The 26403-nt window shown below is 39.0% G+C and overlaps 1 long non-coding RNA gene across 3 annotated transcripts in view; it reads right to left on the reverse strand.

The window, feature by feature from the left end:
- The window catches only part of LOC148214770 (uncharacterized), a 237670-nt gene that overhangs the window by 145173 nt on the left and 66094 nt on the right, over nt 1-26403 (reverse strand). For 2 of the 3 annotated variants that reach the window (XR_015797598.1, XR_015797599.1), the window contains exon 2: nt 23766-23882. The exons of the other annotated variant lie outside the window; for it this stretch is intronic. This is a non-coding gene — a long non-coding RNA (uncharacterized LOC148214770). The remainder of the gene's footprint in view (nt 1-23765; nt 23883-26403) is intronic. 3 annotated transcript variants of the gene reach the window in all.

A 26403-nucleotide genomic window follows, 5' to 3' on the forward strand; every position in this document is an offset into this window, starting at 1 on the left:
GATGCACAATCTGTTATGGGATCAGGAGAGCAAGAATCCACTGCATTCTAATTGGGGTGTTGTCCTGAAAACAATGATCATGACATTTGCAGAAATGTAAAAATGAAAGCAAAAATGTACTCTAATCACTCTATTCATTGGAAGAGTTCCAACTGACTTGACCAATGGCAAGAAATTATGGAACTGTAGTCTCAAAAACCTGGAGGATACCAAATTGGTTGACCCTACATTCTGTTTTCCACTAATGCCAACCAAAAGTCTTCTTAAGCATACTTGTTTTTAAAAGGGGTGTGAGCTCTTTAAGTTAAATTATTTATGCAGAAGAATTCAGGAAAAGGCAGGTATCACACTTCAGTATCAGATAAATGTACAGTCAGAAATTACCATACAATTACAACTAAAAACATGAACTACAGATACAATCACCTCAAATTATCTTGCATTTACAACATGAAACTATATAAAGCAGAGATATAATCAGAGAGGAAAGCACAAGCGATGGTTAATCTAAAAACAATTAACTTTGCCTTTAAAGAATAGAAAGCCCATTTTCAGAGCTTTAAAATCAACAGCAACATCATTCTCTTTCTTTTAACTTGGCATATATATATCACTTCCTTATCAAATTAAATTGAAATGCTGTTGCTACTCATGAGGAACTAAATTCACTGCTGTCCTTGTTGCAGCTAAGTTATAGACTTCTTAACTTACAAAACAATATATTCATGGATTTACATTTTGTTTTCATCCAAACTCTCTAGCAATCTTTATACTTACACTGCAGGCCTATGAACTACTGGGGCTACTGGCTAGTTGTAGTCAAAACTGCAGTAAGGCTTTCCATCCAAGGATTTGTAAGATGACAGAAACTAGAACCACACTATAATAATAAAATATTAGAATAAAAGAAAAAGAAGCTGCAAAATATATCATGGTTCAGAACCAGCAGATCTAATATTGGCTGTAGCCTTCCAAGACCCTCAAGGAGATACCACAGAATTTTCTGTCAGAAGATAACAGAAGAGAAAAAGTATTGAATACATGGAGGTGATATACCAACTGTATTTCGTTAGCATAATGGTAGATTGTGCCATTAAGTCAGTGTCGACTACACAAATAGGCCTTAGCGCTTGGAATGAATGGGCAATGCAGGTGTTGGATCTGATCATGCCCATGTAGACACTTGCTGATCATGGATTCAAAAGAGCCCTCTGATTTTCAGAGGATCTTTGGGAGATGAGACAGAAGAAAAGACACCTAGAGCACTTCTGGCAGAAGATGAATAGTGAATCCAGCCAAGCACAAGAGCTTGGTGTTTTACCTGGTTACCATACGAGCAGTGAAATGTGCATCCACAGATTGCCAGACAATGGTCTCATTTAGGGCAACCCAGTCACTCCTAAGCAGGAAGGGAACAGGGGAGTACCCACAAGGCCACCCTGAGAACTATTCTAGGCATCTGCTAGATTAAATTGCTTGCAAACAACTTTGGATACACTCTGAGCTGGAGGCCAGCTGTACAAGTTCTATGGAAGTAGTGAGGCACAGTCTAGCTTTGTTTTCTGGGATGACTTTGAGATTGTTATTTCTCAGGAAGAGGAAAGGGTCCTTCGGGCCATAACTGCAGCCATTTTTGTTTTAGATCCATGTCCTCCTTTGTTTTAGATCATGACCTCTCAGGAGGTGACATATAGTTGGATCCATGTGGTGGGGAAGGTATCCTTGAGAGAGGAGATGATTCCACCAGCTCTGAAGGCATGGTGGTCTGGCCCTTCCTCAAGAAATCTGGATCCAATAGAGTTTAGTTTAGTACAATTTTCAACCTTCCCCTTTTAAAGAAATTTATTAAGAAAGGGGTCAGGTTGCAGCTTTAAACAGCCAAGGAGGAAGCAGATTATCTAGACCCCATTTAATCTAGTTTCAGTACTGACACAGCATTGGTCATACTTTTTGATGACTTCTGGTGGGCTTGGATGTGGGGAGAACTTTCCTCCTGGTCCTCCTTGATCTCTCAGCTGCCTTCAATGTCATTGACCATGATATCTTTCTGGACTAGCTCAGAGCACTGGGAGTGGGGGGCACAGTGTTGTGGTGGTTCTCCTTTCTCAAGGGTAAGTTTCAGTAAGTGTTAATATGGGGAGAGGTCTAGCCTTAGTCCCCTGCTGTGCAGGGCAGGATATCTCCACTCTCTCTCAACTTTTTAAAAACATCTGTGTGAAGCTGCTAGGTGAGGTCATCCATCAGCACAGACTTAAGTACCATTAGTTTGCTGATGATACTCAATTGTTCAACTCTGCCCCTGACCAAATATGATGTTTCAGTGTTTTCCCAGTGCCTGAAGGCTCTGGCAGTCAGGGTGGGAAAGAACAGGCTTTGACTTAACCCTAGCAAGACTGAGTGGCTGTGGGGTTTTGGCCCCCTACAATCCAGATCTGAACAATTTACATATTTGGTTCTGGGTAGGGCCTGTGCACAGTTTGGAGGTCCTCCTGGATTCATGACTTAAAGTTCTTCTTCCCCATCCTGGCCCCCACAGCCTCCTTGATCCTTTGGAACAAACTTATCCCTGTGTTTTGAGTGACCTCCGACGCTATCAGCTTTTTGAAGACCTGGCTTTTCTCCCAGTCATTGGGCCAGGATGGTAATTGAGTCCATTCTGTTGGGAGAGTGAGTGTCTGTTATGTCTTAGCTATGTGTATGTGCATGCTCCAGATGTTATATTATTTTTTGTTGATTTTGACTGTTTCAGATTTTTATTGATATATACCATTGAAAGTCATGATCATGAACTGGACAGCCTTCCAAGTTCTTAAATATATAAAAATTAATTAATCAATAAATTAAATGTTATTTGATAATCAATCAAAAACAACAATTACATAGAAAAATGCATAAAAAGGGACACTATCAACCTATTAAAAGATTCTCTGTAAAAATCACAATATAGTAGATAATGAGCCACCAAATCAGTTTACCCACTCCTGACATATGGAATATTTCTGAATCTTCCCTTTAAGATTACGGAAAATAGCATTTGCGTTGATCCAGGATTGACACTACACCTCCCCTGCTTCCATGATGTTACCAGGCTTCTCAGCTCTTCTGCAGCTGAGCCAATTGATTTCCAACTCAGCTGTGACACTGGAGAAAATGCTGTAAGAACAGTTCTGCAGCATAATGCTGAAGCTGTGAACTAGGCAGTTTTCCAATGGCGAGAACTCTGACCTCATCCCATCTCCTGGCTCCCTTCTCCATGCTGACACCTGGACACTATGGCAGTTAGCCACCATTTCACCATGTTTATTTTTGTAAAAAAGGAGTGATGGGAGTGGTCCTCACTGCAAAAATAAACATAGTGAGCAAAGATGGAGATGTTGGGTGAAAATCAGATGTTGTGCCTTTCCACTGGTTAACTGGAGAGAGTGCTGTTCAATTCATGCAAAGTATTGAGCATTGCAATAATAACAACAGTGCCATGGCTGAATCAGTATCAGATCCATGGCAAGACTTAAACCTGCAATATGCCAATCTTTCTCATTCTTCCAGCATGAACCTAGAAATGGGGAAAATGTACTTCTGCAAAGCATTTGACAAACTGCTACATGAGGTACTGATTAGCAAGTTAGTTAAGTGTGGGCTGGATAACATAATTAATGACTACATAGCTGTCTCAGAAATTGTATTCCTCAATGGTTCCTCTTCAGACTGGAAAAGGGTATTGAATGTGGTGCCACAAGGATCAGTCCTTAGTCCTCTGGACTAATACAAAGTGATCTGTATGAAGCAATCAAGAGGATGCTTTTCATATCTGCAGATGAGGTAAAAGTGAACAGGACAGTTTATACCCCTGATGTTAGAAATAAAATTCAAAATAATATTGATAGGTTAGAAAAATGGGTTGAAATTAAATGGAAAAAAATTAACAAAGACAAGTGCAAAGCTCTTCACATACAGTAGGAAACAAAAATCAAGTCCAGGATAGAATGTGAAAAAGACCTTGGAATAGATATTGGCTGCAAACTGAATATGGCCAGCAGAATAATGGCAAAATGTAATTTTAGGGTGCATCAACAGCAGCATAGTTTTCAAATCACAGGAAGTAATTATTCTATTTTATTCTGCTTTGGTCAGACCCTACCTTGAGTAGTGGGTCTAGCTATGGGCACCAAAAGAATCTGAGAACCTGCTGACACTATCAAATAACTTCTTAAAACTGGACAATTATCTTAAGCATGGACCTGACTTTCAAGGTCCACAATGGCAATACCCCTTGATGGCTTTTGACTATTATAGGACCCTGAATTAAGTTGATGGAAGTTAGAGATGCAAGGAACAGTACAAATTATTTATTTATAAGCCCCCTTTGCAAGGCAGGTTCCTGCCCTATCAGTTTTGTGTCCAGATTTTTTATTAAACATTCTGGGTATAAATTCACTGGTTCATTTTTTCTTTCTTTTCACAGCAAAAATTCTTTGTTAATTCATAACAGTGTGGGGCTCTCTGCAGAAATTGTTGTTTCTTAACCTTCTCGGAATTGTCACCTGACTATGTGTAACCATCGAATGTATAATCACATAAATGAATTATAAATAATAGGGCTGTGTATGCATGCTTTGAAAATGATTTGGAAAAGTGCTTCGGACCACTCACAGGCACAGCACTTCTCTGTTATTCATTAACTCAGCTGGGTTTTTTGCAGACTTCTTTATGAGCCAGGAAAAAAAGTGGCAGTGCTTCAAAAAAATCCCTCTTAAAGCACTGTGTGCACATGTTTAAATTAGCCTGAAGAAGACAATCAAATGGTAAACCTGGACCACAGTTTCTTTATAAATGACGCACACATATGCCTTAATCAAAATACTTAATTATAAAGTAATTCAAATTACTCAAAGACTTTATTTATTTATTTGTTTGTTTATTTTTACACTGGTCCAGTTTCCGGCAACCCTGGGCAGTTCACAGATAATGATACACAGAACAATAAAATAAAACAATGATAAAAACAAAGAACAAAAGATAGCACAAACTAGACAACAGCCAGAGCAAACACATGTTATCCAGAAGTGGGCTTCAATCACCCTCACCGAAGGCCTGGGTGAAGAGTCAGGACTTCAAGGCTTTCCAAAATAGCAGCAGGGTGGGGCTTATCTTGATCTCACAGGGAACCCCATTCCAGACAGCAGGCATTATGGCAGAGGGGGCTTACTTCTAAGGTCCCGATAAATGGCATTATTTAATCAAAGGAAACTAAAAGCACCAAACTTGCCAGATCAAATTATTCAGGCAGATACTATGGAATATAGGTGGTTCCTTAAGTAACTAGCCTTATGCCATGTAGGGCTTTGTAGGTAATGACCAGCACCTTGAATCACACCTGGAAGCAAACTGGAAACCAGTGCAGCTCACTGTCTGTGCTACTGCATTCTGAACCAGTTGAAGTTTCTAGGTGGTATTCTGTGTAGCGTGTGTTGTAGTAGTCAAGCTGTGAAGTGACCAGGGCATGAGTGACTGTCTGAAGAGCCTCCCGATATAGGAGAAGGTGCAAAGGCCATAACTGCCATCTGCTCATCAAGCAGGAGCTGTGAGTTCAGGAAGATCTCCCCAGATTGTATATTACATGTGTTATACTCTTGTAATCCCTAAAACAATCCTATGAAATAATATTCCCAGGTGACAGACAGTGAACTGAAGATGACTGGCTTGCCTAAGACTATCTAATGTCTTTGTGATATACAGTTTGTAACGTTTCTATACCATACCAACTCTCCCAAGATGGCTGATGTAAGTGTGAACGATTGAACTGAAAAACATTGCATTGCACTGTTGTGATGGCTGGGCATTAAAATCTCTCTTATTTTAACGGCATTTTGAGCATTTTTTTTTTAGACTACATGTAAGTGCTGAAATGGAGCAAACAACAGCAATTCCCTAACATAGTTGTTTGAGCTCCAGAGAAAACAGAAATAGGACTAATCATCCAATGATCCATGGTGTGAACAGGTCTTTTGTGTCCCAGTCAAAATATCCAGTAATTTGTTTTATTCAACACCTAAGCATTATTGATTCTTATAGAAAGATAGAAAGATAAGAACAGAAGAGATCCCTAAGGCCAACTGCTCTAACCTCTGCATCATATCAGCCTTTGAATGTGCTCAAGTTATTATTACAGATAAGTCCACTCATGTGTGTTTGGATAAAAGAGTCTTTCTGAAAATACTCCAAGCCTGGAACACCTTCCTACATTCTGTTAGGCTTAGCTGGAATTGAAGGAGAAAGGAAAAAGTTTCTTCCCTGATATATTCTTTGGATACTGGAATGAATTCTAACTTCAATCTTTTCTTCTGGGCAAACAGCTTTTTTCCCCCCCAGTAGCATTTGTATCATCCTTCAAAGCAAGGCTGGAGCTGTCATCAAAGCTCCATAGGCATTTTGCCTCCATAAGGACTAAAGACCATCTGTGTCATTTATTCAAGTACAAGGAATGCTTCCTGCTGACATCAGTGGGTTTTTTAGCAAGCCAATCTTAAGATCTAACACCTAAAATTTCCTCTTATCTTCCATCAAAGAGTCTGACATGTTTCATCGATGTTGGTTTGCACCACTTAAAATTCCACCCTGACATATTTAAATCTCTAACATTTAAGCCAGGGCTCGTCAGATTTCAGATTCATGTGGAATCTCTTTGTGTGCTTAATTAGAATCTCTAAGGTCTACTAATCAGAGGTAGGTACTAATTAGGGTGCAGTCAGTACAGTTAATTATTTACTATATACTTCATGAGGTATACGTCATACTAGAATCTTTGAAGGTAGCAGTAAAGTTGATTAAGGACTAGTGGGGGATATTGGTTAAAATGTTGGACTTTGGGAAAACTCAGATTTGACTCCACTTTCAGCCATGGAGGCTTATTGGGTAACTTTGGGCCAACCATTGGTTCTTCAGATTTCTGGATTTCCTGGCCTGTTTTAAGTTTTAGACTGTGGATGTTTTAATGTTTGTGTACCTGTTGAACTGCCAAGAATCCTGCAGGATTGCAGCAAGATATACTGTAAATGTAATGAATAAATAATTAAATAAATTCCCTCTCAACCCTACCTATCTCACTGGTTTGCTGTAGGGAAAAAATACAGGAAAAAGGTATTAGCCAACATCCGGTTGATCTTGTTTTCAAACTCTGACCTATCTTTGGGTAAACAACTTATATTCAGAAATTGTAGCTTTTTAAAAAATATTTATTCCTTAACATGTTTTACAGAAAGGAATGGAAAAATTATATATTCAAAAAAGCAGGAAAGAAATACATGAAAAGCTACAAAAATAAACAAATAAACAAAACGAGATAAGGGTGAAATTATCAATATATGTCACATTAATGAAATGTCAAATAGATTTCTACATCTCTTTTAGGAAAAAAATAACAATACTTAATGATTGTCTAACATTACAAAATATAAAATCTATTCCATACAGAAGCATATTGAGTCATTTTTTTTTATTAGTACATATAATTGCATTTTTAAAAACAGGTAGGTCACACATCTCTGGAATCTAGTCTTTAACATCAGGAATATTACTATTTCTCCAATTTCTCAAAATAATTCTCTTAGCAGCCCTCCCCCAGGCCTCATGCAACCATAACTCTTCATAAACAGTCAAATTCCAAAGTTTTAGGACATAATTTAACATATCACTAACATCTTTAACTCTAAAAAATTATCCATAAATCTATTTATGTACATTAAAATATTATTCCAAAAGGTTGTCAGGGATTCACAAGACCAAATCATATGAGTCAATGACCCTTCAAATTTTTTACATCTCCAGCAGAGAATTAGATATCCCTCCTTTCTAATACAACCCAAATAATGTATTAGAAACGAGGGATGATCTAATTGCATAGGTCAGCCTTTGACAATCTGGATGTGTTGGACAGGAGATACAGACCCAGCATCTGTGGAGGGCACTAGATTGGGTAAAGCTAGCATAAAAACCCTTATTAACCTTCTAGTCTATGTTCATTTTCATAGGACTTAATGATCACCATTAACCCTCTTTTCCATATTAAATCTATCTGAGGATAAATGCACATGTAATCTACTCATGCTAGTTCTCAAGTTTGCCAGGTATTTAGTGATAAATTCACAAGTAGAGAGGTAATAATAGCAGTTATGGACTTTTCAGGCTGTTTCTGTTAATTTAGCAACAATCCAGTCATCTAAAAATGGTTGTACAGTAGATCAAATCTACAAAGTACAAACTGAATGGGGGAAGCAAGCTTCTTCCAAGCCTCATAGTTCCACTGTTACTCTCACCAGTTTATATGGTTATAGAGCAGTGTTGTCCAAACTTGGCCACTTTAAGATGAGTGGACTTCAACTCCCAGAATTCCCCAGCCAGCATCTGGGGAGTTGAAGTCCACTCATCTTAAAGTGGCCAAGTTTGGACAACACTGTTATAGAGAATGATCACAAAAGTTGTACTGAAAGGTAAGATTCAGTGAAATCTGCACACTGCTTTTATAAAAAGGATTTCCCGGCATGAGAAGCATAATCTTGTTGGTGCTGTGTTACATTCCTATCTGACATTATTCATCTGAAAACTCAATGGATTTGGGCGTTCTCCTTTTATAGAAGCAGCTGAATCTATTTGTGAAAATATAAACACCAATTCCCTATTCTTCACAACATGCCTATTTCTGACACATTCATTAGTATTTATTTAAAGTGAAAATATAAATGAGGGGAGAGTTACTTCTTTCTTTCTTTACCTAACATCATGCCATGGAATTTAAAAAAGCGGGTAGCCCTGTAACTAATTTTATCACAATCTGAATGCTAGAAGTTGAGCCTGACATCCTGATGTAACACCAAGCAAATGGGAGATCAGGAGAATGTCCCTGTCCTTTTAAAATGTCCTTTTAAATAAAGAACAAAAGGCAGAAAGATATGAGGAGGAAGGTATGATGCATAAAGATATTCTCTCAAACACTGTATTCCTAAAGCCCTGGAGGCTCTGACTGACTTCATCTGAAAATAGATTGTGTGCATGAATGAGGATCTTGGTAGGCAGTAAATCAAGTAAGGATTGGAAGAAAAGGGAAAGGTCCAAATTTTACTAAAAAACTATTTTCCCTGCATCAGAAAGCCATTTCAATATGTAAAGAGAAAACTCTGGAAAGCATAATTATCTGCTCTCAGTGGGATTTAGCATAGCATACATTTTTGACAGCTCCAGAATTCTGAGGACTACCTGGCTAATGGGTCAATGCTTAGGGTTTCTAGAGCAGCCTTCTCCAATCTGATGCCCTCCCAATGATTTGGACAACAACTCCATTACTCCAAGCCAGTCTAACACATGGAGAGAGCAGGAGCTTCCAGGAGGATAGTCAAGAGTTTCTTATATAAACTAGGGAATAGATACAGGTTGGTACTCAGTGTGAATTTGTTTTTTTCCTTTCCTGGTTCACAACAAAGCTGGAGCAGCATTTAAATCCCAACCCACTAAGCATGATCTCAGTCAAGACTGCCAATGCATAGATGGGCCACGTGAGCTTTTAGAATTGTTATCTGACCTTCTTGAAGTGACTGCTTGTTCAGTAGCATTCCTCCCCATTTCTCTGACTTTGTTCACAAAGTTTGACCTTCACCATGCTGGCTGAAAATTCCCAATACACTGGATAGGAGAAAAATGGGTCATATGAACAGCTATGGTAGATGTAAATCCTGCTACATTCTTTATTTATGGCAGAGTGAGACTAAGCAACTCCCAGCACCCTTTTTGTGGCCAGCAGAGCACTTCTATAAGACCTTCCAGAGTGGTAGTTGTGGGTCAGAATTTTCAGGCGAAGGGATGGGATTGGAATGTTTAAAGCAGTGTTGTCTAAACTTGGCCACTTTGAGTGGACTTCAACTCCCAGAATTCCCCAGCCAGCATGGCTGGCTGGGGAATTCTGGGAGTTGAAGTCCACTCATCTTAAAGTGGCCAAGTTTGGACAACACTGCTTTAAAGGAAGAAGTAGGTACCTTGAGCCTTCCAGAGGCATAAGGCACCCATTTCACCTTAAAAGTCCACCACTACTCCCAAGGCCAAACTTTTTCCAATTTGAGGGTGTTTTCAGATAAAAATGGGTACCTGATCCCACTTCTTAAAATACCACCAAATCCTGCCCACTCTGCCCTGTGGATATAAAATTTTACCCATTCATGATCTACAGCAATGACTTTTACATCAGGGGCTTTCTCACTGAAATGTAGTAAATAAAACTGAAAAATGTCTTGGATGAGATAGAAAAAGCAGTAGCAGCTTCTGTAACAAAAATAGTAGCTGGAAACAGGAATAATGGTGGGACAGAAGCAGATCATTAGGAACATTGCTTCATTTCTCACTTTCTATTGGTTTCTACTAAAAAAGTAGACATTTTAGTAGCCAGACATTTGGAATAAATTTTTGTTTTGTCCCTAGAAAATCAGACAGAAATTTGAAGTAGAAGAAGGGAATTGCCTAACCACGCTTTTTTTCCAAGTTATTTTAAATATATTTCAAGTTAGGGATGGATATTTAAGTTGGTCCTATTAAACATAACAATTTTACTGATTTACTAGGAAATAAGCTTCACAGAATCAATGAAACTTACTCCCCAAAATGCAACTAAAGAATTATAATATTGTTTGGAGAACTATGTCATTGGCAATAACTGGTTTCAGTGAGATTTATTCTCAAATCTGCATCTGAATTACAGGACAAGGAATCCAAACTGAGATAACCCAACTTTTGCCACTTCAAAGAGTAAGGGAAAATAGAATCTTTGAACAGAGGAATATTTTGTGATTAAATGAAACTTTAGCATTATCATCTTTTAAAACTTCAAAAATGGATAGACCTATATTAAGGGGTAGCAATAAATATGGGCATTCAATGAAATTCACTAAAACATCCTTCTTTTCCAGCCTGGAGAGCATCAGGTGGGAAAACTCAAATGTGTGTCATCATCCTTCAAGGTGATCAGAACACACTGTATGCACAAACTTTATTAAAATAGGTTCAGATACTCCATTTCATCTGTGCCAGATGTGACAACTGATGACTTTCTTAGAGTTAGGCCCTGTTTGCACAACATGCTTAATCCAATCCTATTCTCCTTACCTGATACCCAATCACACTAATTGAATCAAAACCTGCCGTTATAGGAATTTGTAATCCCTCTGGACTTCTACCAGTCCTGCCATGATAAGCTATGAGCATTGCACCAGGATTATACTGGAAAAGGCTTAATGATATCACTGGCTGTTTCCCACCAGACAGGCAGTTAGCAGTAATCAGCACTGGGGAAAGATGGATGTATGGCAGGCCTTGGCCATGAATTCTGCAGTGGCTTGTTTTTCAGCTGCTCAACAGTCTTCAACTCTTATTCTTGGAGGATTGACTGCCTAAGGTTTGGAAAGTACCCACAGCTGACTGGGTTTTGATGTTCATGTAACCCCTAGGAACCAGTTGGTTTAATCCTATAAGGGCAAAATTACCACTGAAAAGCAGCTGTGTGTGTGTAAATGTTGGCATGTTTCTGTTGGAAATAATCATTATGAGCTCTTATCACCCTGAATAAGATGAACTAAATTCATAAATGTGCATGGTTCAATTATAAAGAGATGGGGACTTAATTTCCGCATTCCTGGTATTGGCTTTCATTTGCATTGTTATTGCAGGGCTCTAACTTCAAGCTACAAATCATGACATGACAGTTGTTATTATCCTGTTGTCTGGAACCTATCTGCATTGTAAGGAACTAGAGCAGGGTTCCTCAACCTTGGCGACTTGAAGATGTGTGGACTTCAACTCCCAGAATTCCCCAGCCAGCATGTCAAGTCGCCAAGGTTGAGGAACCCTGAACTAGAGGAACATTTGGACTAGACCATAATGTCGAAAGCAAGATCTTTGCACACAGAAGGGTTCTCAGTCTGAATTGTTTGCAGTAATTTAGATTGTGTATACATTTAATGTCATGTTTGTTGAATTATTATGTACTGAGATTTTAATTATTTTTTTCTTAAAGGAATCAAATTCTTGTGAGGTTTCCATAAGCTAAGAAGAGTCATACCAGGTGAATACCAGGAATTGCCACAATCGTAAGCTGGGTTCCAATATTATTACCAGGGGTCAAACTCAACATGAGAGCATCTTTACCTTTTCATATTTACAGGAAACAGTTGACTTAAATCATGGAATTGGAAGGGCCCTCGGAGGTTAACTTCTCTACCCCATCCACCACCACCTCAGTGTGGGGTCTACTAAAGCATTTTGGACAGCCTCTGCTTGAAGACCTCCAGTGACAGAAACATGCAACTTCATGAGGTAACATATTCCACTGGTTGACAGCTTTTACCATCAGGAAATTCTTCCTACTATCTAATTTGAATCTACAGCACTTCTCTGTAACTGTAACTTGCTAGTTCTGGTCCTACCCTCCAGACTAACAAAACAAGTCCACTCTCTCCTGTGAATGACAGTCCTTTAGATAACTGAAGATTGCTACCATCTCTCTCCTCAGTCTTCTCTTATATGAGCCAAACATACACAGTTTTTTTAACCATTCCTTGTAAAACTTGGTTTCCAATTCTCTTACCATATTAGTAGCCCCCCTCCCTGAATTCTCTCTACTTTGTCAATGTCCTTTTTAAACTATGATTAAATTGCACACAATATTTCAAGTGGGCCTGACCAAGGAAGAGTAGAGTAGAATAATTACTTTCTATGACTTGGATTCAATTTTTCTTTTCATATATCCCACAATAGAGTTTGTCTTTTCAGCAGCTGCCTCACGCTGTTGGCTCAAGTTGAACTTGTGATCTAGTAGAACACCCAGATCATTTTCACATGTATTACTGTCAAACCAGGTCTTCCACATTCTAAACTTGTATCTGTCATCCCATCCTACCCCCTACCCCACCCCCCACCCCCACACACCAAAGAAGGACTTTACATTTCTCCCTATTAAATTTCATTCTGTGTGTTTTGGACCAGTGTTCAAACAAGCATAGATCTTTTTGAATCTTTTCTCTTCTAAAGTATTAGCTTCACCTGCCTTGCCCAGGAACTTCTCACCTTTCCAGGGGTATTGCAATGTAAAAACACTCTCTTCAAGCCCTTTTATCTTCTCCTCCAAGAAGGACACTAGCTTGCACATTTAGCAGGTATACTTTGGGTTCCTTTTAGAACAAACACTGAACATACCTCACAGAATATCATAAACCTTCCTTTGCTGTCCATACTGCTTGGAATTTTCCCTGCCAAACTCCATTACTTGTGCATCCAATGAGCTTGCTCTTTAGGGAATTGGCTTCCTTATATGTCCCCTGAAACAGCCTCAACTAGGTCAGCAGTAAACAACATTCCAATCACTCATAATGGGCAATCAGCAGAAAACAGCAGCATATTTGGCAATCAACAGTAGTTAGGAAGCAGCCAGCAGCAACAATTAGTCAGCAGTCTCCCACCTTGGTTCTGCTACTCTCTTTTACATTCTATATTTTCCCCTCTTCCCTCCCCTTAGCTGAAGTCATACACAAAACTCCTATTTGCTTTCCCTGTTTGCTTGCTCAGTGAGCCTTCTTCTGCTTATTGCTCACTGAGTATTGGTGTTCACACAACACACTAAGCCTGCCATTGGCCAATCAAGTGTTTCTGTGAACCCAGCACACATACAACAAAAGGAGTGAGAGCTGGGTTGCTGTGATAGCAAAAATCAAGATACGTGAACTGCATTGTTTCACATCATCCCCAAACTGTCTTGCTTAAGTGATTTTAGGGAAACATTAGTGCCTCAGCCTCATTGGTAATATACTGGCTAAGAGTTGCTTAGGAAGGGAAACAGTCAACCTGCTCTCAGGGTGCACATGGTCCTCAGGCCTATTTCTGTCAAGGTCACACTGCCAAAATCAGTAGCAACTCATTATTTTGGTAGTGTAAGTCATGTTAGTTTGATAAAATAAACTGAGATATGGGCATTAGGCTAAAGACACTTAGGTCACTCTCACCTACTTTGGTGACATTAATATGTCATCACCACAATTCTGGTAGCTCTTAGAGCAGGAGCTAGCCCATAAAGCCAAGCCCTTAGGGCACCCCTTAGACCTGGGGTCCACAAACCTCTTGGAAGTCCTTGAATAGATTTCAGGGAGTCTGTGAACTTGGATAGAAAAAAAATTTCAGTTTTATTTTCATTAACCTCTAACGGAAATTGAATTGAGAAAGGTCCTATTGGTATCACGAGACTCTCTTTTGTCCATGGCGCAAAAAGGTTAAGGATCTCGGCCTTAGAAGCTGAAGAACAAATAAATAAATATATGCCCCCTGTCCAGTTTACAATTTCAGAAAGTACTATGTATCCGTGCTATTAATCAGTAGCGTCATACCAAGTGTCTGTTTTTAGGAGGGGAAAGCAGGATGCCTCTGCCTATACTCGCACATACCCTTGGTTTCACTTCAATGATCTCCAGTGCTTACTGCATGTCATTTGATTTTACATTTGTGTTCCTTGTACTGCAAATTAAAAATAGTACAGCCAATTTAACAAGCTCATATAGTAGCTGTTGACATTTCAATTATACCCACTGTATATAAACAACAACAACAAAAATCAATAGGCTTGAGCTTGCTTCAAAGCTGACCTTGAAATTGGGTCACATTTATTCCATTTTCTTTTATCCGCCTCTCTTTTATCTCCTTATAAACATTCAATTTTCCAAGAGTTGCCCTATGATCATGGTAATGATCACAATTGTTACATGATGCAAATAAATTCCAAAAGTGCTCCTGCCAAGTGATGAAAGGGAAATATGATTTTAATTTGGTTTCGCTTGTTCTTGAGTGCATATCAGTAAACTAATTATAAAATGCACCTCAACTAACTTTTCTCTAATGGGAGAAGGATCACTGATTACTAGTTTTATCTTTAATTCTATTTGGTGAATTGTGCTCAATTATAACGCAATTATATAATATGCCTACATTTTAGAAGAAAGGATAGTAACTTGGAAAAAAACAAATTCTAATCACTGTAACTAGTGCGCAGCTATTTTTGCTTTCAAAACACAGGAGCACCTGAAATGTTCCATTACCTAAAAACAGGAAGCCCTTATTCTGCATAATTTTTTTTTTCTTCCTAGCATTTTCCTGCAGGTACAGGGTCTACTTTTACGGATAACCAAATGGTGATCCATTGGTTGTGATCGGAATTGATCGACTGGCTTGTCCTCCGAGCCTGACGTTGGGGGCTGAGAGAGAGTGGCTGGCCTAAAGTCACCCAGTTGGCTTTCATGCCTAAGGCCAGACTAGAACTCACAATCTCCTGGATTCTAGCCTGGAGCCTTAACCGCTATTCTGCATAAATAAAGTTGCAAATCTATGAACTCATTAAATCAAATGCCCCATTAAATTAAACACAGAATAAATAATATGTATGGAATCAGGTAGTCTAGTTAAGCAATTAACAAACATAAAATTAGGCTATGATATATATGGGTATATGAGTATATACACAACTCTCAACACACAAGCTGATTTATTGCTTTTTTTTTTTTTTTTTACAAATACACACAGGTCAGGTCATATATACACTAGCTTACATAAACAATACTAAATAATACTAGTTTATTCTAAGTTTTGTCCCCTACTTGAAATAATAGGCCACTTGTATAGAATTCAGATAATTCTTTATATTTTTTTACTTTTCAAAGATGGCAATCATAATAATTAAACACTGCTTTCCAGATTGTAAATTCCAATTTCCCACCAACCTAATTAATTGTGGGAAATAATGGGAGACCCATAACTGATTTAATGAAAAAAGCAACACAAGTTATTTAAGAAATTGTTCTAGGGTGACTTTATATTCCAGGAAAACTGAAAGCTGATCCCTAGGCATGCTTATCAAATATTTGTGGGGTATCAAACTTTCTTACAGGGCCTGGCCAAAAGCATTCTTGAAAGAACCCTCTAGTAACGTCTTTCTCAAAATCTTTAAACATCATATAAAACACTACAGCTGAACTCTACTCTACACTGCCTATATTGAGTTAGTCAACATAGTCAGTTAAAGTCAACCTTGATTCTTGGTGATTTACATGAACAAATCCATGAAGTTTTCTTGGCATGATATGGAAGTGGTTTGCCATTGCCTTTTTTCATGATGATCATTTTTTTTTCATTTCCCAGGGTAGCTTATAGGTCTGACTTTCCCAGATAGTTTCCTATCCAAGTACTAACCACAGCTAACCCTGCTTAGCTTTCTAGATCAGCCAGGAATGGGTACATACTACTACCTGCTGAGGCATTACCCACATAGTATGGATGTGCACATTATCTTGGCCCAGTAATGGAACATTCTTGATATTCTGGCACACTTTTTCTCCAGGAATGTGGCAATCCAGGCATTTTGGAGGCAATTGGTTGTTTTCTAGGGGTGATTATTCCAAAACAGGAAGTTCCTTTGTTATTCCAGATGTGGTCTGCTGCCAAAACAGTTTTGCACTTTCTGACCACAAAGCATATACTGTATGTTAACCGGTTATGAAAGCTTTTATGCCAGCTACCTTTTGGTTGTGGTATGCAGTGAGGGCAACGTTTTTATTCTGGTATAAAGACCTATAGATTTCAGTGAGAACTAGGAGCAGGCACAAAATTCCATGATGAATACATATCTGAAGAGAATTCTGGACAAGTTTCAGAAAATAGTAAATGTTGCCATTGCAATTATAATTTTTCAACTTGATCTGCAACTAGCATCAAAGTGCCATAGGTCACAACCTTTCAGTGATCCCCTCTCCTTATGCATTTTTAAAATAATTGCAATATTCCATTTATTATTTGCAAGAAATAAATATTCAGAAATTGCAACTGCCTGCAGACGCATCTGTTCACAGATGCCAGAAGATGTAGAATCAGAGGAAGATGCACACTACTGCATTTCATCCAACATCCATTATTTATTCCTTTTTTTACTTGGTAGGGGTGAACAGGATGACAAAGAAACTATTCAGAAGACATTCAGGTATTCACAAATCCAGAAGATAAAAGGATTTCACAATGTGAAACAAAAAGAGTTGGACAGTAGCTTTTAGGCAAATAACTAGCTTGAAAGGAATGTTATGTAAGAACAAATCAGAGTTTGTATTTTCCCTATGCAGGAAAACTAAATAATTTACTATAACATATTAAAATTATGGAGCAGCACTTGCAGAAGAGGGTAATGTGAAGTCTTGCATCAAAAGTCTTGCACAAAAAAAAAAAAAAAAAGATTAAGGATCCCTCAAAGCATCCTGTGTTTCAAGTAATAGCTACCCTGTGATAAGAGAATGTACCATGGCTAAAGTCCACCTAACTTGCTAAGCCAAGAATGGGTAATCTAAGGCACTTAAGATGTTTATGAATATGAATCCCAGACTCTCTTACCATTGGCCATGTTTCCTGGTTAATGCCTCTGGTTTATATGGTTTGGTCTTAGAATGTTATGTGAACCCAGCTATTGCCATATGGAATCTATGGTTTCTGGTTTACCAGTCTTAGCACAGTAAACCCAGCACATCCAGAGTTGTGGTAAGCTCCCATCCACTGGATGTGTTTAAGTAGAAGCTAGGCAGCCATCTGCCTGGGACAGCCTTTTACAGCTCAAGGATTCTATGATAAGAAAGAAGAAAAAGAAAAAAAAATCTTAGGGATGACTAGAAAAAAACTTGGGAAAGTTGACTGACAGGTCTCTGGGTGACAAGAGTTTAATACTTTCATCAAAAAAAAAGCAACAAAATGACTTTCTTTTTTGAAGAAATGTAGAAGGCTTGGTACTATTAAATAGCTTAGGGATGCCCCAGTTTGCCCAGTTTTTGTGGGAATGCGATTACAGGAAAATAATAAAGTTAAGCCATGTTTTAGAAAGGAAGAAATAATTATTACCTGGAGTAGTGGAGAGGGGGTGAGAAGGAAACTGGATTTGATTTAATAAAGCCTCTCCCAACTGATAACCTAAAAATGTATTGGATCTTAACTCCCATAATCCATGGTCCGCTACAGAAAGTTAAGGAACTTGAAGGTAACCATATCCTTAGGGTAGAAGGCTGAAAAAGGCTGTATTAAAGTCATTTTTAGGGTAAGATGTCAGAGCATCATTCCTGTGGGAAAAAAACAGATTATGGTTATGCAATAACCATTCCTTACTGAACAAATCATAATGCCTAGGCTTAGACTTTGTGCCAAACCATAATGTAGCTTGTTTCCTTTAGGTTTAGCGCAGGAGGGCAAAAAGCATGGCCCAGGCACTTGCATTGTGGCCTTGCTCAGTTTATAACCTTTCTTTCTCAACCTCGGGTCCAGTCCTCCTCTATTTTACAATGACTACTATATGGGATGGGCAGTGGAAGGGCCTGGGTTGGGACAAGTGCAGTGAGGAGTGGGAATATGAATATATTTAAATTTTTATTTAGTCACAATGGCCCCATCCACTTTTCACATGTATTCACTCACTTGTTAAATGCAGTCTCTGACATGCTTCTGAAGCACACATGCAACCAGAGCATGCACACCCTGTGAAGATGCACACCCTGTGAGCCCAGCCATTGCAATACACCAGCAAAAGAAAAGACAAAGCTCTATTATAAAATTAGTATTTAAAACACAAGAGAAAAAGAAAAGCATTTCAGATTCCAGATCAAATTACAAATTCCTAGTTTGACCAAAGGAATGCCATGACTAAACATGACCATGTTATGACCAAAGGAGTGGTTGCTTCTAAAAATTATGTCCCACTCCTTGCAGAAGACATGCCTTCTACACCTATATGAAAGTGGCCATAATATTTCCCTATTCAATACTACATGCCTGAAAATGCAAAGAAGATGTTCTCAGAGGTTGCAACAATGAAATACCCCCTGTCTCAATCTGCATTTAAACAGGGCTGTGCTGTAATGAAATCCAATGCATCTGAAGAGGCTTTTTTGGTCTGTCAATGTAGTCTGTATCTTTTTCACTTTTGCTCATTTTGATGCACTGAGTCATGAAGATCCTGCCTGACGTGGTGGTTTTCTGAGTGACAGGCAGCACACAGACACAAAGCAGAATGTCAAAGAACTTGACATGATAAAACTAACCACATTTCAATACAGATAGGATAATGCAGCACTGCTTCAAATTCTCCATCCTTTTGACAAGCTACTAGGCATCCATTTAGATGGCAGCTAGTTTTGCTAGGCCTTGAAATGATTAGCATGTGATAAATAGACCAGTTTGCCTTCTTCCCTGCCCCCATTAGGTTTTCACTGCAGCCTATCGCTTTCTTATGCAAGCATTTTAAACATGGAAACTATAAAGTGAACCCTTCCTTTTAGTTTGCCCTTGATACCAAGATCATCATCAGAATATGTCTTCTAGTACCCTCCTTTATTTTTATTTCTTGCTTCTAGGCCTCTAAAAATCCATATTATCCAGACTATAATATGGATTTTATCATTTAAATAAGAATACATGCATGTCATCATAGCCATAAAACTGTTTGGCCAGGGAACCTATGCACTTCTTCTGTTGGCTGGCAACATAAGGGATTCTAACTTTTTAGAGTTCTTTCTCTTTCAACTAGTCTTAGGGCATGCATGGATAAAAAGACTGTTTGATAGGCAACGGGTGAGTTAGATAAAGATCCTAGACAGCAGAGCTCACCTTTAGCAGCTGAGCAAACAAGAAAGGAGACATTCTGTAAAAAATTAGGTGGGAAGGCATAGTCTGTATTTCTGCATGACACAGGACTGCAGTTCTGAAAGCCACAATTTAGTCATGTAAACTCAGAAAACCAATTCAATAGATTAAACCACCATTAACCATGGAAAAGCATATTCTGGTGAACACAACCATGGAGTTGTAATGAATAGAGAGAATAGCACAAAAGTAAAATCCTACCCCCTTCCATTCTCACGTAAAAACATTTGTTTTCTCTTTGCTTTGTTTGCCCTTTGGCAGACACTGAGCAGAATGTAAAATTCAAACCTCTTTTATTGCCAAGAAGGCTTTTTTTGCCTTAAGCCATTGTTGAACAAGCCATAATGATGTCGATCATATATCTTGCTAAACTGTGGTTTATAACCTACAGTGGCTCACTTCAGGCATCCTACTAAATCCAAAATAAACTCCATTATGATTCAACATGGGGTATTAACCCAAACAAGATTTCTTGTCCCTATCCTACAGCAGTCTACAGGATTCATGTGACTATCAGCCTCATTTTTTGGAGCTCCCAAATGGCCAAGACAGTGCTACCAACATTTGAGAGCAATGGGGGAGATGAGCAGCATATAAATTTAATAATGAATAAATAAATAAATTGGCAGCAGATAAATGAATTTTTTGGATGATAGCATCATTTTGGGGATGGAAAAAGTAGTAAAACAGGTTCCTTATGCCTGTTCTGCATTAAAAGATCCTCAATTCCCTTGTCCCCCAAACGGACTGAGAATTACAACATTGTGTCACTGGAAATGTCTCTGCAGCCCTTACAGACCAGAATTCTTTTTCAATCCACCAAACAGTGCAGCCTGCAGAGATAAAAAGATGCCTATGGTATCCAGAAAAGCTGGGAAGCCCATTCTTCCTCTATAAGCTTACTGACACTGTGTTTGGGGCTTGAGCATTCTTATCAATACATGGTTCAATCCAGCCTCTGTACAATGGCCCAATATGTAATCATGTGTCAATAAAAGAGTCTGATTTTATTGCTTGCCTAAAAAAATACAGGAAACAGGAGGAGGTTGTTCAGCACCTGGTAAGACGCAAATACAATGAGTTGTCATTAGCTTTATCATTGCATTAGATCAGTGTTTCTGACTTTGGCAACTGGAAACACAGCATTAGATAGTGTTGCTTTTTTCCTTTTTGACCTATTGCAACAACTGTGCTTGTAGAGATGTATGTACTCTGGGCAGCACTAGAAAGCCCCATCAGGAAACACTTTTGCTAAACATCCCGATGCATTACAGCTGGGGAATGTGGAAAGAAGGGGGATAGAAAGAAAATGTTACCCAAACCTTCCTATGCTCCTGTGGCGCACGGCACTTGCTTCTAGGCTCCATCCTCAGCCCCACGTCTATTGCTACTGCACAGATTTAAAACATCAAGGAATTAAATTCCCCGTCCCTGTTCTACTTGTGCAAAGCTACTCAATTGAAACCACTAAGATATCTAAGTGGAATGCCTGAGATAAGGAGCTTCTTTCCTGATCAGTTCTATGGGGCAATTCCTTTCTAGGTCAAATGGAGACTCAGTTCAGCGTGAAGAAATTTGCTGCTTTAAGGGGTAAGCAAAAGGTTAAAGAGCTTCTGCTAATACCAGCTGAAATGGCAACATTCTCAATGTACTGGGATTATTCCTGCCTTGCGCCTTTAATAGATAGCATTCATGTTTGCTCTTTCTTGCACTGCGAGTTACATAAATTGCTATGCAAGCACAATATAATGTTTTCAAATCTACTCATTTGGCCATTTATCTATTGCACTCTAATCTGCCAGAGATCAGGGAGAAGGAAGAGAAAAAACAAAACACTATAAAGCTGTGAATATCAGCTCCCTTGGGTGGACAAGGTGTCATCTACTCAGTGCAAGCTCTGCTGATTCATGCAAACAACTACACTCAGAAGCGTTCGTTTCTTAATTCTATAGTATATTATATGCAGAAAGGAGATAAGAAGGAAGCAAAGTCGTCTGGAAAATACATGCTGAACTTGTGTCGCTTGCATGGAAAATATGAAGCCAGATGTCTGGGAGGTTACTGACCAACAAGTCAATAATGTTTGAAATTTAGGGCACAGGTCTAAGAAGTTCTCCTCCCCCAAAGCTACGACATGTGCATCTGCAAGGCTTATTCAGATGAGCTTGCCACTAAAAGACGCATCACTCTGATTAGTTGGCCGAAGAGCAGCACTATGATACAAAATTAGCATCCAGTATAGTAGGAATAGTATTCTGTTATTATTGTGAGACAGGTCAGCATATCACCAGACTGATATTATGGCAGAAATTACTTATTTCATTTACATAAAACTGGAAGGCAATGCTCAGATGGGGGGATTGTGCCCAATGCAGTGTAGAGTAGCCAATAAGGGCAGATCCCAGCAACCAAATGCTCACCGAAATGTATTGGCAAAAACTGTATTGGGATAAGAGGAAAAACACTGCTTTAAAATGAGGGCAGCTAAGGAGGACTTTAAGCTCTGTCAAGTATGGGCTGTGAATGAGATAAAGGCAACATCATGAGGACACAGCCAAAATAAAGAGGTTTCTGAAGCATGTTTGTACCAAGATTAGGGGCAAGTGAGAACAAGCCCTAAACTGTTTGGCCAGATCCGCTAATAGTGTGCCAGCAGTCTTGTTCCCCTAGGCCAGTGTTGTCCAAACTTGGCCACTTTAAGATGAGTGGACTTCAACTCCCAGAATTCCGCAGCCAGCCATGAATTCCCCAGCCAGCTCCCAGAATTCTGGGAGTTGAAGTCCACTCATCTTAAAGCCCACTCATCTTAAAGTGGCCAAGTTTGGACAACACTGCCCTAAGCCCACACCAAGAACCTATTCAAACAGTGGGAATGCACAGCTCCTCTGTCCTCTTGCAATCTCTCTGGATGCTGGAAAGTTTTCTCAGCCTCTCTTTCACTGTGCTTTGCTGGTGTGGCCAGGGGGGTCCAGAGGGAGGGTGAAAAAAGTCAAGATGGCATCCATGGTCATGCAATCTATGTCCTGCTCCTTTTTTTTATGTGCATCAGCATCTTGACTTGCAAAGAAAGATCCACCACAGACACCCCTGTGTGTAGTAGTGCAATATCTTCCTTCTAGTAAGCCCATTTAGTTTTTGTACCTCATACTCTTGAAGCAAAGCAGCTATCAGTCCATCGAAGTCTATTGCCATCACATTCCCAGTTCCTCTCTTCCTTCCAACCTGTTCCTGACCTTTTGTCTACTCTTTTGTGGATCCTGCCATTTTACTTCTATGCAGCAGCTGTTTTGCCTAATATTTCTCAGCAAATGTTGGGTTAGGGTTTGGGACTGAAGGAGGTAAAGGTTTTCTAGAAATGAGTGGTACATTCCAGACTTTTAATCTTTAGGCCCTGGGTTTTGGCTGCTTTGAGCTAAGCTATGGCACCACTATCTTGCTTTTTTTTTAATTAATTTTTATGAAAGGTTTTTACGTAGCTAAAAGACAAATGCAGAAGTATATAAAGAAAAGAAAGAAAAAGAGAAAAGAAAAAGTGCAGAAAAAATACAGTGAAAGACAGACAGACAGAAAGTTAAAGAAACTACTTCCGCCTTTCTTTACAGCAGTTACAAACTCATCATGTCTCCTCCCTCCTTAACATTACAATAATCCCTTCAGCCCCTTATTCAATCTTTTTTCAATTGTCAAACTCTAAGCACTATTTCACTTTTTTCCATTTTCAGCAAAAAGTCCATAAAAGTTTTCCTGTCTTTTATAAAATACTTATTGTTTTGTTCATGGTCAAACAGGTCAGTTTTGCCATCTCTGCTAGTTCTGCCATCTTCACTATCCATCCCTCCATTGTGGATATTTCAGTATTTCTCCATCTTTGTGCATATAATAATCTTGCTGCAGTTACCATATATAAAATCAATCTTCCACAAGTCTTTTCTAGTTAACTGTCCATAAGTCCCAATAAAAAGAATTCTGGTTTCATCTTAATATCAATCTAACCATAACCATAACCCTAACGCTTCCTCATGGTCACTCACTTCCTCACGTAACAGGGTAGCATATCACATCATGGTATTTCCTCTTATTCTCCAGAAGAGGCCCTCCTCCTCTAATGTTGCTCCTTCACCACCTGCTGCTCCCTTTCTGCATCTCTGCTGCAATAGAAATAACAAAGGCAAAGCATAAGTACACAGGCACATAACTACTAGACTTATACAATCTTTGTTATCGTGCCCCGCAATTCACAACATGATACAGACTCATCCTGCAACCCATGCAGCTCTACTACCTCCTCCCAGGACTATCCAGATAAGGCTCCATCAATTAGTCAAACTCAGCCTTTAAACTTCTGAATTTTGACTTGCATTGATCATCACTTCTGGGACCCCCTTTGTTAGCAGCTTTCTAGATAGACAGTAATAGACTTACCTACAAGGCAAAGGAGTGCTATGGATGATGATCTGTCCCAGCCTATTGCCTTCTCAGGTGATCCTAATGAGTGCTAGGATGTCAACCCTCCACAATAGCTCTGTTGTCTTCTACTTTGCTATCATATCATGCTTTACAAAGAAAATCTATTAACCCTAATAATATGTGTATGGCCCCTTGCACCCACAGCACAAAAATGGTTCCAACTCCTCACAAAGCCTCTCCACCAAAAGAAAAAAAAACTGCAGAAAAGTCAAACCAAAATTAATACTCTATATTATATTTTTAATACAACATAATAACCTATTCAAGATTGAATAGTACATGTTGCCAGTGCCTCATTTAGATTGCAAGCCAGTTCAAGCATGCAAGGGAAACTATATTCAGTGACAAAAATTACTCCTGTTCACCCCAAAGGGGCATCAAAGTAATCAATTCTGGTTCAAGTATTACAGGAAAGAGGGTTAGTCACAAATTAATTTTTCCTTAGTTGCAAATGACAACAAACATAGTCCCTGCTCTCACAGATATTTAGCAAAAGCACACATACTTATGGCAACAATCATATTTGTGAGGAGTGGCACTGTTGCCATACCTTGAATTTCTTAAGTGTATTTTCCATCATGTTGTGGCAATGGTTAAAAACCCAATTCACCTTTTTCCTATCGAAATATTTAGAAACCAAAGATACAGCTGATATACTACATTAACAAGAAGAAGTGGGAGCACCTGAATATTTCCCGGTGTTCCTGGGTTAAAGGATGCAAAAAGACCAGAATCCCTACTTGATAGATGGTGAAGGAATGAAAATTATGCAACATAGTTATTCTGCTACAGCCAAGTTCCACATCAGTGAAGTATCCTGAGCAATCAATCATGCTTTGCAGCAGACAGTAACTTTTTTCCTGTTATAAAATGCATGACGTTGATCAGATGGACCATAAATAGGGGTGTGCCATCTGTCAATGGTGGTGATACAGTGTAGAAAACCAATTCTTCCAAACCATTCATAATCTATTATGGATATTGTCAAGGTTCATCATTAAGATGCATAGCCATGGAGACAGAAGAAAACCAACGAAAACCCAGTTATTGGGAGAAGTGCCAGCATGATATATTGAGGCCATCATTCATTGGCAAAGAGGGCAAGATACTATGTGTTATAACTTTTCCAGTCCCCCCTCTCTCCATTCATGAACAAGTCTATGGAGTCCTTTCGTAATTGTGGAGGCAGTATCAGCAATCATAGGGTAGCACTGCCATAGCACCTCATTTTCCTTATTAGAAAGTAGCACAGCCTCCTCCCCGTGTGCTTCCCAAGGCAAAGCCCAATATCCATGCTGTGGACAAACCCATCTTTCCATACTTTTCCATACACTAGAGCATACAGCTTTCTTGAGATGCTTCATTGTAAATGTTAGCTGCCACAGACAATTGTCCTATGCTGAACTGCTAAGCTATCTCTCAATGATAGTATATATTTATCACCACCAAACACTACTGTTAATACTTTTATCAGATGTTCTGCATTATAACTATCTCTTGAAATGTGGATGGAGAAGGTCTACAGACTCAGACAGAATTGTCTGTCTGTCCCCAGCCACTCCTTATTATCCCAAAATTCAGTAACAACTACAGCCCTCTACAGATATACTCACTAGTGCCTGGGTGAGTAAAGAGTTATGGAGGTGGTGAGTCCTGCATTAACACTCTTTCTTGCCAGACACATAACTCTCCATAAACTTATTGAGTTTACTTTGCAACTAGGAAAACACAGAAGACTCTGATAAATGTTGCACATCCATCATATAATTAAGCAAGATATCAGAAAAGAACAGAAAATGTCTGCTGTACCAGGAGTGGGATGAAAACTGGGAGTACCAATAGAAGGGACATGTCATACCAAAAACCACTTATATCCCTTTGGGAATGAGTGAGAGAAAGCAGTTTGATGTAATTTAGTATATAATTGAACTGAAAACAAGCACGGGAACAATGGAACAACACAATATGAAGCCAATATTATGTCAAGTCAATGTCAGAGTCACATAGCAAGTAGGCAGTCCTACAAATTGAATGAATGAATGATGTGTGACAGTGCCCTATAATTCTACCTCCTCTCTTACTCACAACATGAAGAGGTACTCCTTTTTCAAATGCTGAAGTTTATCCCAAATACATTGCACACAGGAGACAAATTTGTTCTTCTTCTGTGTGCTAAGAGAAGCTCCCTTTCTCAGTGCTAGG

The sequence above is a fragment of the Python bivittatus genome, unplaced genomic scaffold (genome assembly GCF_059951505.1).
Source record: "Python bivittatus isolate LINGU-HERP-01145 unplaced genomic scaffold, Pbiv_v1 ctg000590_np1212, whole genome shotgun sequence".
NCBI lineage: Eukaryota > Metazoa > Chordata > Lepidosauria > Squamata > Pythonidae > Python > Python bivittatus.